Here is a 16,268-nt window from a genome sequence, read left to right on the forward strand (position 1 = left end):
TTCTAAGCACATAACAAACCAAAAGAGCACAGAAAATCTTAACAATATTTAATTTATATAGCAGTTTAATTTTGGGGAAACAAATCGTTTGTTACAGTTTCTAAATATAGTAGTTCATTTAATTCAAGCCTACTGATGAGCAGAAAGTTACTTCCCACTTGGAAAGTCAGAGTTCAGTCCTAGGCAGTGGCAGATTTCAGGACACAAAGAGAAAATATCTGCTGTGAACTTTGTGTAGGCATCCAGCCACTCAGCTCCAATCAGTCACCAACTCCACCCTGAAACAAAGAGATTAAAGGGTCATAAAAACAAAAAATTCAAGACTACTACATGGCTGACCATTTTGAACTTTCCCCGAGTCTTCTTTTTAGACATAGAATCATACAGCTAGAAGGGATTGCTGAGGAATCCAAGGCTGTTTGCTTTCTACAGGGAGTAGTGATGACGAACCCACTATAATGATATATGGTCTTATATTAGGAATTCACATACCCCATACAATTTTATTTTCTAAATATAGTGGGCTGATGACACATATAAGTAGATAAATTCTGCAAAATCTGTTATTCCATTAGTTCTTTCCTATGTCTTCATACAGTATGTAATGCAAAGAGGTTTTTTTTCCCCATTTCCTTCTGCTATTCACTAATTCCTTCATTCTATTTGTCTTCAGGCTTCAGCAGAATCAAATCTCAGTGAAACCACTCATCCCAATCCATAGAATCTTATGAGTAAATTAAACATATGATGCACATTATGTACTTGATTGCTCCAGAGTCTTGAAAGAATGCTTTCTAGTTATAAAAATATACTGAATATACTGATGTGATATTGCAAAAAGCAGGCAGTTATAGCTAAAATCATTATATTCTATTTCTCACGAAAACAAAAGATTTTTTAAAAAAAAAAACTTGCCTTCTCTGAAACATTATTAAAATGAATTCAGGATCTTGTAGTTGACAGATGTTGCAATAACAGTTTAGGAAATACAGTTGTCATTACAAGATTTCACCCTGTGCAGTGGACTCATAGGAAACATAGCCATGGATGGCTGGTTTAATGTTCCAGTATGTTATATAAAGAATTATGGGTTAAATATAAGAAGATGGAAGCAAATGGACACTATTTTTGCAAAATATTATTTTATTGTCCCTGTTTTTTATGAGAAAGCAATGATTTCAGGAATTGAAATTAGAATTGGAGATAAGAGTTTTACTATTATGGAATGGGATAGGGCAGTTTATCTTTATGGGATCTGATATATATATAGAGGGAGGGGGAGAGCTAGGTGAAATATTTTAAAATAAAGAGATAAAATAAATGTTTTTCTTTTGTTCATATTATATAATTACATATTTGGTGCAAAATGATTATGAGACTGATTAAAATTTAAATATTTATATTATTAATTTTCAACTTTCCTTTCACTACTCGTATATTTTAAAAATATTACAGTGTTGTGTAAAAAAATATATCCATTTAAATCAGCAGTTTTTCTTCTGTCTCATGTTCTCCTGTCTATTACCCTCAAAAGAGTTTTGCAAGGCCAAAACTTAAAAGTTAATAGCATGTAACAGCAAATTAATTTTGCAATGGAAATATTTATAATAAGAAACACTCCTTTATTATGGCTTTCTAATGTGGTTATGTAAGAAAAGCTGACATAGTCCCCATCTTTACTATATAAAAGTTCATTAATTACCATGACCCTTACAAAACAATACTTGGGATTTTTTTTTTTTTATAAAACATCTGTAGAAACATGTAACAATAATAAGCAAACACATTATTATGAAAGAAACATTTTTGTCTCACTGAAGATTATCTATAGAATTCCTATGTAAAACTCTATGGAATTGTCTGTTCCTTGTACACAGCCTCAAAAACCATCCTAACCATCTCATCTGATAAATTAAGTTGTACTGAAGATGACAATGCATCAATTAATTTAAAATGCCACAAAACTATTTCCCCTTTTCCTATAGTTGTGGCCAGTCAATATTAACTGTAGCAGATAGTGGCAGAGTAACATAACTCTTATTATATGGCAGGGATAGCTAGTCTGTGACCCTAGTCTAAATGTGATCCTTGGATCGATTTCTTGCAGACTTTGGTCTAAACTGCTGGGTGCCGAAGATCAGTTGAAACCAAGACTTCTCTGTTTTTATCATGCAGGCATCTGCTTGTGAAAGAGAGTAGAAAATATCAAAGGAAAAAAAGAGATAGCAGGAGACAGGAAAAATACCCTTCTCTATCTGACGACTTAATTCTTTGGGATTCTATCTTCTAACTACTTCTTTTGCTAATACATGCTCCAGACTGATTCTCGACAAATCCTGATGAAATTTCATGATCTTACTACAAGTGCAGGCACTCTATGGCCTTTCAGATGTAGCTCTTCATATAAACCTCTGAGTATTGGTCATACCGGGTTTCTCTATTATAGGCTGCCATTTTCATTTGATTGATTTAAATTGTTAAATTCATTCCCAGGAAGACCATAAGCTGCCCATCTCTGTTCTTCCATTCAGAACTATTTTTATAGACTAGTCTGGCTTTATATTGTTTAATATAGTCAGTAAGATTTCCTTGGATGTTTTGTTCTTACAGGAAGGTGAATTTAGAGAAAAAGAAGATATCTTGAACCACATCACCAACAGTAAGTCAGTTTTCACTGTACTTTAAAACACAGCATTTTGATTCAATTTTCTGTCCCGTCTAGTTTTCATTTTACTTCTTTGCTTTTTTGGTGTAAGAAATTAGTATGACATGCTATGCAGTATCCATCTTCTTTTCAAACTCAATTTCATTTCTGTGGAATGGATTTTTTTTATTCATTTATCCGCTAATCCTCTTAGATAAAAGACTAAAATAATCCCTTCTATGTGTCTGTGTTCCACCACATAGGAGAAGATTGGTATGACTGCCTTCCTGACAAGGATACTACCAGTGATAGGAAGCAACCTAATTAAAAAGGAACTGGCAAATCTTTTCATGCATTTTACCTGTTAAGGAGATTCTTTATGAACGCTTTTCCTTTGAATGTATTTCTGCCAAGTGTGGAATACACATTTTTATATCCTCCAATACTTTGAAGTTTTGCTTGCTATTTATCTTCAGGGCTGCTTGGAATCAGAAAGGCAGATAGAATATTGCCAACTTCTGTTCACTTTCTTACAGACATATAATTGTACTGTAGGAAAGGTACAAGAATGGTCAGTCACATATGATCGGCCTCAGACAGTGACATTGTTTCTTTGCAAAGGGACACCTTGTAATATTGCTTCAGGATTAGGCTTTTCTTAGAAACAGACCTCATGCAGAGTCACACATAGTTCTGTGCTGTGCAAGTGCATAAGAGCACAAAAGTGCCTACCGTTCCTGTCCTATTGTTCCCTTCTTTATATCAAATTAATATAGCTGATGCATATTTTTTTACTTTTATATATATATACATATACATATTCTTCATGATATGTTGTTTTATTTATGACAATGTTTGTGTATACTGTTGTGACAAAATGAAATTCAAAAAAAAAAAGTAACAGACTCTTTTCCACCCCTTATTTTTAAGTATTGTTAGCCACTCAGAATCATGAATTTTAAATAGGCAGGCATAGAAATTGAATAAATAAATAACATGTCTGAATCTTATAATGGAAAGATGGTTGTATATACTTGTTTCAGGTTTTATTTCTGCTTAATATCATTAAGTTTGAACTCTTTTATTCTTTCGTATAATAAGTACTGACCTAAAAACAAGAAGACTGTGAGTTCTAGTTCTGCCTTCGGCATAAAAGCTGGCTGGTTGACTTATGTTAAGGTTCAAATAAATACAATTACAATTTTTTTTCTTTCAGGCCAAATATAAAGACAAACCTTTTACTATAATCCACCATTGTGATTATAGAATACAAATGCCTAACCATAACTATATACTTCTAGAAATGGAACTATGGAATGACTAAAGATAACAGTTTCTCTGTCCAGTCATGTCTAACGTTAAGGGGCAATTCTCATCTCTGTTTCTTGGCTGAAGGAGCCAGCATTGACTAAAGACATTTCCTGTGGCCAGCATGGCTATATGCCAAAGGCGCTCAGAATGTTATCTTCCCACTAAAGTGATACTTATTAATCTACTTGCATTTACATGCTTTCAAACTGCTAGGTGGGCAGTAGCTGGGGTGAGAGCTTTCCAGTTGGCTAGCTCAACATCTTAACCACTATGCCATCACGCCCCCTCAAATGCAATGGCTATTCAACATGTATAATATATACTTTTTAACACACCATTGTGACTAAATCCCAAGAAATGAAATCAAAGCTAAATTAGTGTTAACCTTCCTCTATATCTATTTTTTCTTTCCTTTTTAAACAATAAGTGGTATTATAATATTTTACTAGCAGTAGAGCATTTTCCTTTATTATTTCTTCAAAATGAATTGCAAAAATCATTTCTTTCTCTATCACAAATACTATAAGCACTTTTGACACTTGAAATAGCATAACATTCTTAAAATCACAACGTAGGTTTGCAGGGGACAGGTAACGATGATATAGACTCAACAGTTATTTCTTCAAAATATTTACTATAGGGATCTATTTTATTGCTTTACAAAGCTCTATCATAGCAAACTTTTGAAAGCTACAGAAAGAAGAAAAATACATGGATTGTAGGATGGTAAATGACAGATATTTGAGTCAATAATCTGTTCATCCAACAACATCAGTAGTTTGAATTGATCCAATTTAGGGAGAAGCCATTGGAAAACTTGTTTGATACAGATTATATCTGTGTGAATCAGGTTTGGTTTGAACTGAAGATTCAAGATTTGACTAGCAGATTATTCAATTCCAGTTTTCATTATGAGATTCAAAGGTAAACATATTGAAGCCATCTTGAGTTATGATTTGATAAAACATGCTGTGGAAACATTTGATAGAACTGGGTAAAGACAAAACAGATAGTAATATTAGATAACATTAAATCTGTCATTCTTCAATTGAATGCCTTCAAGGATTATCCAACTTCAGTTTCAATATATGTTCCAGCTTTTTAAAGGCAATGTTGTTAGAGGACAGGATAACATTTTATCTTGCAAATTATGTAAACCTTCTCTGCAGAAATTGTGCTGAACCAATACTGCAAGTGTTTTACTCCAACTGTTTTAACAATAACATACTTTTGATGAAATATAATGCCAAAAAGAAGCTGACACAAAATCATATTGATAGCCTTACCATTCCCTTTTTCTTAAAAACAGTTTAGCCAGAGCCTTTAAAATTTACTTTTATCTTACCCATTCTTATATTGTCAAAAGATAAACCTTATCTAGTCATGCCAAGTTAAAGTACAGTTCTACCCAAGATGGTATGCTAATTAGATCCAAGATTGCATACAAAATTTGTCAGTCTAGTTCAGGAGTGTCAATCTCAAGGCCCATGGGCCAGATCCAGCCCACAGGGTGCTTAGATCTGGCCTATAGGGTCACCCTGGAAACAGTGAAAGACCAGCCCACGGTGCCCCTGCCAGCAAAAATTCGTATCGGAGGCACCCATTTTCAACTGCAACAGCCTCCTGCAGCACTCTTCCAGCAAAAACAGGGCTGAGGAAGGCTGCATTTTCTCTGGCAGAGTCCTAGAGGAGGCTGTCACAGCCGAAAACAGGTGCTCCAACATGAGTGATGTTGAGCTGGCCATACCCACCATGGCCACACTTCCTGCTCCCCCAAAGTCAAACACAACCCTGAAGCAGCTTCAATGAAATCAAGTTTGACACCCCTGGTCTAGCTCATTTCAAAGTGCTGAGAACTGGAAAATTCCCAGTTATATTGGCATGACAAATGTAGAAATATATTAACTCAAGAAAGAGCAAAATTGTGTGCTGATAACAAAGAGGAATACCTTGGCAACCCAAAAAAAGCTCTGATAGGCAAAGAAATTGGCTAACTACTTCAACATTATTTAGGGTCTGTATCAACCCAAGAAATTAAAGAAAGAACATAAAGTATGTGAAAGTCTATAAAGTGCTTTGAGACTATCTTCAGTTTGTGAATCTGTTCAGTGGGATGACCCCATCAAAACTTTATCAAATTGAAACATCCCTTGAAAGTTTTTGAAAGTTTTTCTTGCGGTATAGCCAGTGGTGGGTTGCTACCAGTTCGCCCCACTTCAGGTGAAATGGTAGCGGCGGTGGCTGGAGGCTCCACCCACCCGCCCAGATGTCATCAAATACGATCTGCACATGCGCAGAAGCAAATGAACCAGTAGCAAAGGTAACTGAAACCCACCCCTGGGTATAGCATTATAGCTGCATTTCCTAAGTAGACATATATTGGCTGTGATAATGGGAATTGAATTCAATGTATTTAAATATACAAAATCTATTTATTTTGCTTATAAATAATAAAACCCTATTATATTATCTGGATTATGAATATACATTTTAAAATGGCTATAATGAACAGCAGAAGTTAGAAAGATAATCCTAATAAAAGTCAACATTTCAGGCAATTGAGTCTTGCCATATCTTGTTCCCATACAAATATAGTCTCTTATTTGAAATTTTTCCATTGGTCTCCACTCTTGGAAAAGTCTTATCATTGTTTGATATTGTGAATTTACTCATAGCTAAAAAACATGATCAATGTATTCCAATTAAAATCGTCAAACACTACTTTCATATACATCTAATTAAATATGAGATCAAGGATAGAGAAATTATGTTCAATTTTCAAAATATAGTAACACAATAACAGAATATGCATGCAGAAAGAGGAAGCAGACATGTAGCTCTTTATATTCAATACTGAAAGCAAACATGATGGAATTTTATGTAGCTTCCTCCTACATGTTTTTTTTCTTTCATTAATTAATTTTTCAAAGTGCAGAACCCTGCAGAATGGAGGAAAAACAGCAGTTTCAACAAATGGTTTGGAAAAGGTGTCTGACCATCATTCTAATACATTTTAAGTTCTATCAAATTACGTCTGCTAAAACATTTTGGATAATGATTCAATGGACAACTTTGATGCTTTGTTATGGCTGTCTGACTAATGACAATTTCTTTATAATAACTTATTTACGCATTATAAAGACGAATTCATGTAATTTAACAGATCAGGTTATTGTTCAGATTAGCTCATGAGAATACTTCTAGAACAGCTAACTGCTATAATGAAAAATCTTATTTCATTCAGTCGAAAACATTAATGCTGGGCAGTTTCAATCTATTTGTTTAAGAAAATTGAATTTCTTTCAGTTCTTTTCTTCTTTCACCTTGTAAAGTTATATGATTACTGTAGGTTATTTCTTCATATTTTTCTTTGATGAGCCTAAAGTTAATGTTTCATATATTTGCGTGTATATTTTACAGAAAGAAAAATGCCCTGATTAATACATTTTAGTCTGTCTTGGTTTTTGAAAGGGGATTGTATTATGCCTGTCAATGTTCTAGCAAAATAATCTCTATTCCGAAAGTCTTGGAAAAATTATCAAGCCTCATATTTCTAAGATGCCTGTCTTACTGTTACTTGGATCTTTGTGCTGAATATGCAACCATATTCCTAAACATATATTTATGCACACATCAGTTCTGAAATTATAGCTTGGCAAATAATGGCTCTTGGGTTTAGAAGCAAAGTGAGTTTTGCCCTTGGTAGCACGTGTGCAGAATCAACTAGGAATCCCATGGCTAGAGTTTTTGTTTATTAAATTTGTATTCTGCTGTAATCCAAAATACTGGCTGGGAACTTCAAAACATTCTGGAATGTCAAATTACTTCCAAATTCCATGGACATGTCTATTAAATGATCAGAAATGAGCTCAACTCTGCAGAGACTATATGTTCAAAGGCCACATAACCTTTATACTGTCCTTCTGTGGAAAACGTGGCTTTGCCAGAAGGTCAGCTTTGAAGTTGAAGTTTGCTTTATATTATGTTATTCTGACTGCTGTTTCCAAGAAAAGAATTCACGTTCTTGGTCTCATTCATACTGAAGCCAGTTTTTAATTATGGATGAATGAATATGTCTTAAACATTTGATTATAAAAAATTCCTACTATGTTCTTATTATTAGATCAATACATAGTGGCTGCTTTTTTATAAGTAATAAATAATATTGCTTATTATCAGTTCAGATTTTCTGTTTATTTATTTGATATTGCAGACACAGTAGTTGTATATTTTCAGATCAAAAACCTAAGACATAGATTTACATTTTACAGTACTTTGACATGTTCTAGTTATTCAAACTAATTTTGCAAAACAGTTCTGTTTGCTGGCTTTCCTGGGGGAAAGTTGTTTCCATCTATCATTTTAGCATTTGATTGATTACTCACTATTATTGAATTTATCTTCTGATTTTTCTTAGCTTTATTCCTTAGCTGATAAACAAATATACCACATTCAAAATGTCCCAAGAGTTAGATAATCCTTTGTAGAATGATTGGTAATATTTTGTCTTGAGTAATAGTATCTTATGTGAAGGCTATGGCCTTGATCCAACAATAGATGTGAAACATTTACAATCAGTTTCCTATAAATGATTTCTTCCTATTTATTCATCTAAAAAATATCTTGCAACAGCAACATGTAGATTTTCTTCTTACAGAATAGTGTTTTTACCCCAAGCATCTTTACACAAATAGCATATCATTCTTTTCTACTTGTTCAAATCATGTAAATCAAATTAAAAAAAACATATTTTATGAGCTGTAGGTAACACAGTGGTTAGAATGGTTAGCATGCAGTATTGTAGGCTAACTCTGCATTCCCTTGCTAGGAATTTGATCCTGACCGGCTCAAGGTTGACTCAGCCTTCCATCCTTCTGAGGTCGGTAAAATGAGGACCCAGATTGTTGGGGAAAATATGCTGACTCTGTAAACCACTTACAGCAGAGCTATCAAAGTCCTGGACTGTGGGCCGGATGCGTCACGTCCTGGCCATGCCCATGCCCAGTTTAGCAAAGGGGAAAAAAGTCCCAATACATCACATGGTACTGCCATGAGAACGTGACTTTGAGGCTTAGAGAGTGCTGTAAAGTATTATGAAGCGGTATATAAGTCTAAGTGCTATTGCTGTGATGAACATATTTTTACAATGACCATGATAATGATCTATCACTATTGTTGTATGTGCACTGAGAGCTTAAGTACCACAGACAAATTCCTTGTGTGTCTAATCACACTTGGCCAATATGTAATTCTAATTCTATTGTATATTTATCCTTTAAAACAAAATAACCACCTTAGATCATACTTGTTTGATTCAGCATTCAGTTCTTACATTGGTCAGACAGATGTCTACATGAAATTCATAAATAGGATATATTAAGAATCATACAGTCTCCTGTTTTTATGTGGAAATTATTCAGAAATCATAAACAGGGTTTAAACTAATGGAACAGGATGTTATTGAGCCTTAAAAGACTTCTAGATAAGGCTGAAAAAGTCTCCAGAAAAGTGACTGACCAGCCTACAAAAGATATTGATAAAATTTTATTTCCCTTTTCAGTTTTTGGTGAAACTAACTGTAATAATTCCTGGTAACCTAGTACTTTTGGACCAGCCCCTTTTTCAATTTGTAAGTTGAAACAGTAGTCCTCAATGTATGGCCTTTTCTTTAGCAAGCATTTAATGGGTCCTAGCAGGGGTGGGTTTCAAATCCCGTTGCTACTGGTTTGCTTGTGGATGTGCGTGCACTTGTGCACAAATACATACTGCTTCTGCACATGCACAGAAGCGTCCAGGCAGGTGAGCAGAGCCTCCCGCCACCACTACCAGTTCGCCTAATCTGGGGCAAACTAGTAGCAACCCACTACTGGTCCCTAGCTAGTCCACATTTACAGCCATTTGTAAAACCCCATGATCATGTGACCACAATTTACAATGTTTTCACTGGAAACTGGCATTTATTTCCAGTTTCCAGCAAACAAAAAACAAGTCCCATAGCAAACAGTGGGTTCTCCTAACAACCATCATGTTCACTTTATGTCTGCTGCAAAAAAGGTTGCAAAATGGGTCATAGCCATGTCAGCCAGTTTGCAACCATCATGACTCAATGACTAAAATTTCAGGTTCCATTATAGTTGTAAATCAAGAACTACTTGTATAAGGTTCACAGCTTTTCTATGTATAGATGGAAACATTCGCTGATGAAAGGATACCTTTAAATTAAATTCCTAATTACAGCTTGAAAACACTGAAATCTAAGACAAGATAGAATGCCTTTTATGATGGCTAAATAATTCAGTGTAATATTATTATGCTAATGTGTTTTTGTTTGTTTGTTTTAAAAGTTATTTAGTATTTTCCCAACTATAATCATTAAAAATTTTGTTCCCATATACAAGCATCATAAAATTTTGATTGCAAATTATTTGTCATTTGAAAATAATTTAAAACACAGAGATGATGCAACAATGAAATTTAGAAAAAAAATATCTGTACTTTTCTTTGTACAAGTTAACATGAACGTCAATTGCTAATTCATATTTTTGTTCCATTTTATGAATAATCCTGGAGGAACTATCAGACTTTCAGTATTAATTAAGTTTATTGCTGATGTTGTTTAAAAAAGACTAAGGACTATAGAGATAAATATAAATAGACTCTTTCTCAGGAATAGGCTTCTTTAGCCCTGTTGACATCCATTTGGGATTAATCACACAGATCTGGTGAGGCAGACATGTTGATGAGATGACTGCTTTGTTCCTCTGCTACTTGCTAATACTGGATTTTATTACGTATGCAGGAGATGATTGGATCCATTGGTTTCCATTTGCTACTTGACCCCATCGTACTACATTTATATAGAAAACAGTTTAGCATTGACCAAATGAAGTCTCCTTTGCATGCAATAACAGCACATTTGTGTTTTCCCCTTTAGTGCTGATGGTTTAATTGCAAATATTAGAGAACTGAACTTTGTCAAAATTATCTGGCTGTGCCACACATTACCTCAGATCTGTTTGAAGAGTTCCTGTGTGCAGCTGATTAGACACTCTAATGAGAGTGCCATAAAACCCTGTGTATTGTGTTTCTTTCTTTTCTTCTGGAACATTATGTCTTCAGTTGTCAAACAGCTATTAAAACTAAAGCCTAAATGCTCAACTGGAAAAAAAAACAATTGCAAATGACTCATTCTTAGTATTTAGATGAGGAAGGAGTGTACCTTTTTGTAGACAAAAGCACTGAATCCAGAGATTTTTACAGGCCACTGCAGGCATATTGAATAGACAACTCTGCTGGTTCTGTTCTGATGATACGGGTCACCTGCTGGGATAGGAAGTGAGAAGAGGTAATCTCTCTTTTATACACCAACACACAGAAGTTAGACAGAGTAATGCTATTTCATAATATGCACATGTCATACTTCATGATAATCCTGCATTTAATCTGGGGGAGGAGGACAGGGACATATCATTGTATAAGCAGGGCTGTTTCCAGATTAAAGTACAGTGAAATTCTTTGTCTGGGTTTATGCATTCTTTAATCCTGCTTTTACTCATGAGGAAAAAGCTGAATTATATTCATATTGAGGGGAAAGCTGAATCATATTCATATTTTTATACACAACTGACATAATGATTGTCTAGCTTGTGACCAATTGCAATTATAACTCTATACATGCGTAACAACATTGTAGTTTGTTAGGACTCTACTGTTCAAAGCAGATTCTAAAGCTGAGCTCCATAGGTATCATACTTTTCAGAAGAAATTACTGTACTTTATCAAATGATTTATAGATTCTCAAACAAAATAAACCAAAATTCATTCTTTTCATCATTCTTTAAAGTTTCTCCTCCCATATTGATAAATACTTCTTACTAATTAAATTGGTTAAGTGACTGTTATATATTCTCACATACATAAAATCAAATTTTGCTTCCTAGCTACTAATAACTTTTACTGTAATCTGAAATATTGTCTCTGAGATAACCATCTTTGAAGTCTAATCCTAAAGGAAACTTGGAATTTCCAAACTACAAATCAGTCTTTATTGTAAATTCTATGTTTTATGTTCTGTGCTTGTAGTGCTGCACAGAACATTGCTATTAACAATGTTAGAATTGCTAAAATTCCCATTCTTATGTAATGTATTCATTCTCAAGCATGAGAGACTTCATATATTTCCTAAATTTACACTATCATAAAACAACCACCTATCAACATATTCTTATTTTTCTAAATTATTATTTACAAAAACCTACACTTAAAAACACCTACTGGGGATAATTGCTTATAAAAATATACATATGGTAAGAAACATATTTGCAAAATTGTGAATCTTAAGAGAAATGCATAGAAAAATGTATACATTGTACAGTTACAAAATGAAGCAGCAAACATTCAATTTAATATGATTAATTTAGACACCATATGACACTTGCTGACTCTGTATACTCTGCATAACTTACAATAAAAACAACAGTATAAAATAGAATACATAGGAATAAAATAGTAAAAAATAAAAACTATGATGGATTTGATCAACCACCACCCCAATGCTCCAATGCAAGGTCCAGGACAGCAATCAGGTTTGACTATCTCTGGGCTAAATGAAACCTGAATGAAATGAATCTTGTTTACCTGCTTCTTCCAAGATTCTCATCAACTGCAGACCAACCAACTTCTTACCAACCTTCCAAAAAGGAAGATTAGAGACAGGATGATAATTAATGCTACATTTATAGAATCTTACACATCTGAAGGTATAAGACCACTGTCATTTTTAATTGCCTGATCAACTTTGTTCATCTGACATTAAATTACTGTGATTCCCTCCCCCTTATCTGACTATTTCCTAGGCAGCATTTCTTTCTTTCATCCTTTAAGATATCATTCACAGATATCATTACATTTCCCTACCCACTTCATACAAATATCCAACAGCCCAGCCCATCCCACTGGGAACTCAGCCACCCTGTGTTGTATCTGCCCAAACACTTGCAGGCACTTACCAACAGAATAGAGTATATGCAGTTCAGAGTTGAACTGTAGAGTTCTTGATGCTCTCTGAGCTTGGTCATTTGTTTCCAGGGATTAATCACTGTACCAGTCCCCACTTTACCCCAAAACATACAACTAAAATCTGGATATCAGTCCAAGTAAGACTATCTGGAAACCTCCATGCTGACTACTAGAGCCCAGGAATCCTAGAGCAGCCAAATGCAACAGAGAAAACCAAAGGCCGCAAAAGTCCAGCTGTTAGTCCTGCAGTTCTGCCTTCCACACCAACTGCAATGTCAGGAACCAAACAACTTTAGAAAGATGGGAATGGAAAAAGGAAAACCCTTTAAAAATTTAATTTGACCAATTTGATGGCTTTATGCTTATCTTTTTTTCCCAATTTCCCCTCATTTCTTTGCTTTATTGCTATAAATTTATGAAGGGTTCCAGAGTTTTCTCAAATTTCTATGCCATTTTCTGACATTCTGACATAACCTAGAAACATCAGTGATTTTTTAATTTTCTTATGACCAACATAATTGCTTCCTGAATCTGGATAAATAAATCAAATTTTTATTTCCAAAAATACTACCTTCACTGACTCACACTGAGGCTTCTGTACAGAATCAGATCAGACAGCAGAAATGTCCTCACCAATACTCTTGTCAACCCTTTATAAAGCTGACTTTATATTATCCTCCTAAAAATTCACTGTGAGTTATTGATAAGTAGCCATCCGAAGATAGAATTTTTTGAAATAACGCATTGCAAGAACAGCTCCCTGAACAGCAGTTAGAAAAAGGAGACAAAGCCTGGAGAAATACAATTTCTCTTTTAATGCAGATGTCATTAGTGGAAAAGGCCAAGAAATGGAATATACAGGATATAACCTGCTATCAAAAGGATTATAAAGTGGAGCAGGCTTTGAAGTTTTCTATTACGCATCAACTACTATGACTTAGGTTTTTTTGAGAAAATTGAATCTATACTCTCAACTAAGATCTGCCATACAGTATGTACATGTTCTACACATAGAATAGAATAGAATAGAATAGAATAGAATAGAATAGAATAGAATAGAATAGAATAAATTTTATTGGCCAAGTGTGATTGGACACACAAGGAATTTGTCTTGGTGCATATGCTCTCAGTGTACATAAAAGAAAAGATACGTTCATCAAGGTACAACATTTACAACACAATTGATGATCAATATATCAATATAAATCATAAGGATTGCCAGCAACAAGTTATAGTCATACAGTCATAAGTGGAAAGAGATTGGTGATGGGAACTATGAAACGATTAATAGTAGTGCAGATTCAGTAAATAGTCTGACAGTGTTGAGGGAATTATTTGTTTAGCAGAGTGATGGCCTTCGGGAAAATACTGTTCTTGTGTCTAGTTGTTCTGGTGTGCAGTGCTCTATAGCGTCGTTTTGAGGGTAGGAGTTGAAACAGTTTATGTCCAGGATGCGAGGGATCTGCAAATATTTTCACGGCTCTCTTCTTGATTCGTGCAGTATACAGGTCCTCAATGGAAGGCAAGTTGGTAGCAATTATTTTTTCTGCAGTTCTAATTATCCTCTGAAGTCTGTGTTTTTCTTGTTGGGTTGCAGAACCGAACCAGACAGTTATAGAGGTGCAAATGACAGACTCAATAATTCCTCTGTAGAACTGGATCAGCAGCTCCTTGGGCAGTTTGAGCTTACTGAGTTGGTGCAGAAAGAACATTCTTTGTTGTCCTTTTTTAATGATGTTTTTGATGTTAGCTGTCCATTTGAGATCTTGCGATATGATAGAACCTAGAAATTTGAAGGTTTCTACTGTTGATACTGTGTTGTCAAGTATTGTGAGAGGTGGAAGTATGGAAGGGTTTTTCCTAAAGTCTACCACCATTTCTACGGTTTTGAGTGTGTTCAGTTCCAGATTGTTTTGGTTGCACCACAAGGCTAGTCGTTCGACCTCTCGTCTATATGCGGATTCGTCATTGTCTCGAATGAGACCAATCACTGTTGTGTCATCTGCAAACTTCAGTAGCTTAACAAATGGATCATTGGAGATGCAGTCATTGGTATACAGAGAGAAGAGAAGTGGGGAGAGCACACAGCCTTGGGGGGCCCCTGTGCTAATTGTACAGGTATTTGATGTGATCTTGCTTAGCTTCACCTGCTGCTTCCTGTTTGTTAGGAAGCTTGTGATCCACTTACAAGTCTGTTCCGGTACCTGTAGCTGGTTTAGCTTAGTTAGAAGAATGTCTGGAATGATGGTATTGAATGCTGAACTAAAGTCTACAAAAAGGACCCTTGCATAGGTCTTTGGAGACTCAAGATGTTGTAGGATGTAGTGCAGAGCCATATTAACAGCATCATCTGTTGATCTATTTGCTCGGTATGCAAATTGCAAGGGGTCTAAGAGCGGATTCGTGATGGTTTTCAGGTAGGAAAGCACTAGCCTTTCAAAGGTTTTCATGACTACAGATGTTAGAGCAACTGGTCTGTAGTCATTCAGTTCCTTGATGGTGGGCTTCTTCGGCACTGGGATGATGGTAGGCGTTTGAAGCAAGAAGGAACATAGCACATCTCTAGTGATTTATTGAAAATATGGGTGAAGATGGGGCCAATTGGTCAGCACAGACTTTTAAGCAAGAAGGAGTTATCTTGTCTGGGCCTGGAGCTTTTCCTGGCTTTTGTCTGTGAAATAGGTCCTGCACTTCCTTTTCTGTGATCACTAGGGGTTGTGAACCCAATGAAATGGGGTCAGTTGTAGGAGGCTTGGCTGTTGTTGGTGTGTCTGAGATGGGGGTTGTGGAGATAGGTGGCTGTAGTTTCCTTTCAAACCTGCAGTAAAACTCATTCAGGTCATCTGCCAGTTGTTGATTACCTTCAGCCTGGGAAGGAGGTTTGCCATAGCAGGTGATATTTTTAAGAGTTTTCCACATGTTTGCTGGTTCATTTGCTGAAAATTGATTCTTTAGCTTTTCAGAGTAGCTTCTTTTTGCTGCTCTTATCTCCCTTGTTAGTGCATTTCTGGCCTGATTGTACAGCATTTTATCACCTTTTCTGTAGGCTTCCTCTTTGGAATGTCGTAGCTGCTTAAGTTTAGGTGTAAACCAAGGTTTGTTATTACTGTGTATTCGCAAGTTCCTTGTAGGTACACATAGGTCTTCACAGAAGCTGACATATGATGTTACAGTATCTGTGAGTTCATCCAGGTCTGCAGAGGTATCTTTAAAATATTCCAATCAGTGCAGTCAAAACATGCCTGTAGCTTTAATTCTGATTCCTCCGTCCAGGTTTTCACTGATTTAATTATTG

At 35.2% G+C, this 16,268-nt stretch overlaps 1 protein-coding gene across 1 annotated transcript in view; it reads left to right on the top strand.

The window, feature by feature from the left end:
- The window catches only part of LOC131202548 (synaptotagmin-1-like), a 255,804-nt gene that overhangs the window by 140,040 nt on the left and 99,496 nt on the right, over positions 1 to 16,268 (top strand). The window contains exon 3 of the mRNA XM_058191654.1: positions 2,611 to 2,659. The gene's annotated coding sequence lies outside the window, so the exon portion shown is untranslated. The remainder of the gene's footprint in view (positions 1 to 2,610; positions 2,660 to 16,268) is intronic.

The sequence above is a fragment of the Ahaetulla prasina genome, chromosome 7, assembly GCF_028640845.1.
Source record: "Ahaetulla prasina isolate Xishuangbanna chromosome 7, ASM2864084v1, whole genome shotgun sequence".
Classification (NCBI taxonomy): Eukaryota; Metazoa; Chordata; class Lepidosauria; order Squamata; family Colubridae; genus Ahaetulla; species Ahaetulla prasina.